The sequence below is a fragment of the Macrobrachium rosenbergii genome, chromosome 4 (assembly GCF_040412425.1).
Source record: "Macrobrachium rosenbergii isolate ZJJX-2024 chromosome 4, ASM4041242v1, whole genome shotgun sequence".
Taxonomy (NCBI): domain Eukaryota; kingdom Metazoa; phylum Arthropoda; class Malacostraca; order Decapoda; family Palaemonidae; genus Macrobrachium; species Macrobrachium rosenbergii.
The window spans coordinates 78128517-78133516 of NC_089744.1; positions in this window are offsets into that span (position 1 = coordinate 78128517).

Consider the following 5000-nt stretch of genomic DNA (forward strand, 5'->3'; position numbering starts at 1 on the left):
AACATATTTATACCTAACATTATTCTATTTCTAGCTGGTTACTTGTTTGATCGAGCTGATGTGAAACAGGATCTTGCTCAGGCAAAATCCTATATGAAATAAAAGGCACATTTTATGAAACGAACTGACTGATTCACTGGAAACGGGAACTTCCTGAGGATGGTAAAAGATATACATACATACATACATATATATGTGTGTGTATGTATATATATACATATATAAGTTAAGTATACCTTAGTTTAACCAGACCACTGGGCTGATTAACAGCTCTCCTAGGGCTGCCCCGAAGGATTAGACTTATTTTACGTGGCTAAGAACCAATTGGTTACCTAGTAACGGGACCTACAGTTTATTGTGGAATCCGAACCACATTATACCGAGAAATGGATTTCTAACACCAGAAATAAATTCCTCTAATATATACAGTATATATATATATATATATATATATATATATATATATATATATATATATATATATATATATATATATATATATATGTATGTATATATATACATATATATACATATATATATGTGTGTTAATGACCATATCCCCAGGTCAAATAGGGTCATATTCTATTGCTGTACCTGTTTTAAGAACAGCATCAATCATCTTACTTTCCTAAGATTCTCTGGCAGCAGTGGCCCTCATCCTGGGTCAGCAAATTCCTTCTCCCTTGTCGACTCCTCTCACTGAACCTATTCTTAAACAAAGGCCTACTGGAATTAAACACTGATATACAAAACCAGACTTTATTTGCAAATTTAACGAAAGTGATTCAGCAAAAGCTACGATCATGAAATGGAGTGAATTCCACCCGTGTAAATGGAAATCATCACTTGGGGAAATTCTGATTCACAAACATTCAGATTAATGATTCTAGACCAGCCAATACTGGTGACTAACTCCCTGGTCACCAAACAAAGTAAAAAGGTCATAATTGTTCTAGACCAAAATAAATGTCATATAGTATGTGAAAGAGTAAACACCACTTCCAAAATATTCGTCCTCACAGGACGAACCCAGAATTCCTGTTCAAAGAAACATATAAACATATATTAAACCTGAAATGGTGTTAAATGACATCAATATTCAAAACAGAAAAATGTACAATGGAGAACAGGATGGGAAAATGCATAATGAAGACACAGAGGAATTTCACTGCAGCACAACTGGGTATTTCCACATAATGTCTGGAAAAGGTATAAGTGTTCATGAGTTATGATACTCATTTCTATGGCGACAAATAACAGATTTTCCAGTGGCGGTCCTTCAACACTGCACCACTAACAAATCGGACCCAGTCACAAAATGAAATCCCCCCGGAATTCTCTGTTCCTCTGATAATATACCATTAGAGAGTGTCACACATATGCACTCACACTGTCTCCATGCACTTAAATCCTGATCATGGTCAGGAAAGCACAAATGCATGCGTCAGATACCTCACTGTATCTAGCCGTGTAAACCTCCAACGTCGACACAACAGCACCTGCAGTGGATGTGCCCCTGCCAGGCCAGCACATAGTTTGTCACTGACTTAATAAGAGCTCTGTCCACCTACCTTTGGGCGCCCCGCCCAGGTGCGATAACTGTCCAGTCATAGCAAACTATATGCACTAGATACGAAAATTATTTGTCTCATATGCACGATTGTTGTTCCAATACACAGTTCATTGTAGAACGCATCACTCCACATCTTGCATTCTTGATGGTCTAAATATTCTGGACGGCTTGCAACTGTATAAGCCCATGCCTCTCTTCACATCTTGAATTCCTGGCGATCCAACTATGCTGAACGGCTTGCGACTGCACAAGCCCATGTTGAATGTGGCTCCCATGAACCTATATATATATATATATATATATATATATATATATATATATATATATATATATATATATATATATATATATATATATATATATATATATATATATATATATATATTTATATATATATATATATATATATATATATATATATATATATATATATATATATATATATATATATATATGTATATATGTGTATATATACATATATATGCATATATATTATATATATATATATATATATATATATATATATATATATATATATATATATATATATATATATATATATTATACTTTTTACCATCCACAGAAAGTTCCCGTTTCCAGTGAATCAGTCAGTTAGTTCAAGAAATGTGCCCAGTTACGTAAATTGACATTTCACAAAGGATTTTGCCTCAGCAAGATCCTGTTTCACATCAGCTCGATCAAACCAGAAGACCCGCTAGAAATTGAACAGTGTCAGGTACATATGTGTTCCATATCCAGTGATTACCTTCCAAAAACATCTTGGTTTTTCGTTTTTATAAGAACTTGAATAACAGTGCTTGTTTTTAAAAAGATTTCCTAACATGTTTCACTTATGCAGTGTTTAAAATATATTGATCAATTTTGAAAAAAGTATATATTTTGTCATTTCACAGAAATAGCCCTGTATGACTGATATTTCAGTATTTTTGACAATTGCGCATTCAGTCGATTAGAAAAGAGGGCTATTAATTAGATAAATTCGCTTTCACTGACTGAAAATGTAATATTATGTTTCAACACCATTTTACTGAGTAAATTGACCCTCCTGTAAACCAAATAGTTCGAGGCAGTTTTTTCTCTCCTCCGTGATATTGCGATAGGGTGGCTTAAGCTAAAAAAAATGAAGAAGAAGAAGAAGAAGAAGAAGAAGAAGAAGAAGAAGAAGAAGAAGAAGAAGAAGGAGGAGGAGGAGGAGGAGGAGGAGGAGGAGGAGGAGGAGGAGGGGGAGGAGGAGGAGTAACAAGTTACCTTACTGTCAGCTATTATGCCACGCTGTAGAATTATATAAACCAGACTTTTTCTCTCTCTCTCTCTGTCTACTGCACTTCTCTGGTCACAGCCGTTTGCTTGTCATAATCTTGCTTCTGGGATTTGCCGACATTCGCCCACTTCCAGACTTAGAAACATTTTGCTTGCATATATCAGACGCTTTACGAATTCACTTGTTCTGAACCTTATCATGAATTTTTTGTTTCACCTTTTTTTTATAAGCCGTAAAGAATGGACAACCGATGATGACTTGGAGTATTGGTGGGTCTCGATAGCGGTCTGCTCAGAGAGTGGGGCCTCTTTTAGCTGTGGTGAAATCTTCGTGGATTCTATTTTCGTGCTTTCTTGTCAACAAGGAGATAAAGAATTCTTTTTCTACTTCATCTTCCTCTTTTTCGCTTTGCTTCTTCTCCTTCTGCACCTCATTTCCCTCCATCTTTGTCTTCATGCAATTCTTTCATCTTGTCGTTTTAGATTAAACCACTCTGCAGGGACGGCGTTCGAATCTCCGGCCGGCCAGTGAAGAATTAGAGGAATTTATTTCTGGTGATTTTTCTCGATATAATGTGGTTTGGATTCCACAATAAGCTTAGGTCCCGGTGTTAGGAAACCAATTGGTTCTTAGCCACGTAAAATAAGTCTAATCCTTCTGGCCAGCCCTAGGAGAGCTGGTAATCAGCTCAGTGGTCTGGTTAAACTAAGGTAGCCTATACTTAACTTTTTTAGAATAAGCCAACCTCGTGCTGTCACGGGCTCTTGCTCTAGGGCAGCTCGTAAGAATTTTTTCTCTTCTGGTTTTTCCGTGCACTTCTTATGCTCCTGTTCGTAATTTTCTTATTGCATCTACTCACTCATCTACTTTTCCAACCTACAGAACTTTTCTTATATCTGCTCTTTATCCCGTCTCTTCGTTTCCACCTTCGTTCTCTTTTCATCTTCCGTCTTCTCTCCCATCTCATTTTCATTCTCTTCTTTTTTATTCTCTCAAGGTGAACAGCGTTGTCGCAACCCGTTTCATTACAGAGAATGGTGCCGGAGGTGATATGTAGGTATTCCAAATACATTCTGTTTTTATACTAAATACTGCAACTTCCAGGAAAAGGTATAATTCTCTAAACGTCTCCTCTTCAGTATGGAAAATGAGTGTTTTCTACAGCGAAGAGGAGACTAGACGTCTCGAATCAGCGTATGAAAGTGCATTCTCCTTTCCTTGAATTTGTGGTTTTAGTTTTCTGAAAAGAAAACTATTGTGCCGGCTTTGTCTGTCCGTCCACCCTCAGATCTTAAAAATTACTGAGGCTAGAGAGCTGCAAATTGGTGTTGATCATCCACCCTCCAATCATCAAACATACTAAATTGCCGCCCTCTAACCTCAGTAGTTTTTATTTTATTTAAGGTTAAAGTTAACCATAATCGTGCTTCTCGCAACGATATATAGAATAGGCCACCACCGGTCCGTGGTTAAAGTTTCATGGGCCGCGGCTCATACAGCATTATACGGAGACCACCCAAAGATAGACCTATTTTCGGTGGCCTTGATTTTACGCTGTAGCGGCTGTACAGAAAAATCGATTGCGCCGAAGAAACTTCGGCGCATTTATTTACTTGTTTCATATTCATAACGGTTCTGCGTTGAGTTTCTGACATACTGTTCTGTTTTCGATTCGTGGTCTGTTATATACAGATGTATAAATGGACAGAATCAACTCTTGGCTGTTTTGATTGGGGGCTGTGAAAAAGTCTCCAGCTGAATAAGTGAAGATATTCCATGGGCAGTTTCTCTCTCTCTCTCTCTCTCTCTCTCTCTCTCTCTCTCTCTCTCTCTCTCTCTCTCTCTCTCTATTTAGGTCGAGTCTTTTTGACACTGAATGCTTTTTCATGCTCTTCGCCTTTTCCCTTTCAGTTTCAGTACAATTGTCTTAATCTAATGAAATAAATCTAATTTCGAAATGAAGCTTTTCCCGGTTATAAGCGAAGAATAAGTTCGATTTCGCCTTAATGAAAGCAGAAAGTGGTTCCAGTTTAGACTTAATGCATGCATAAAGTTGATTCAATTAACCATAACCTAAGCATACGGAAAATTAATTTTAGCTTTAATATGGGTGGACTCTGCTCATTTTAGCCTAAATATGAGCAG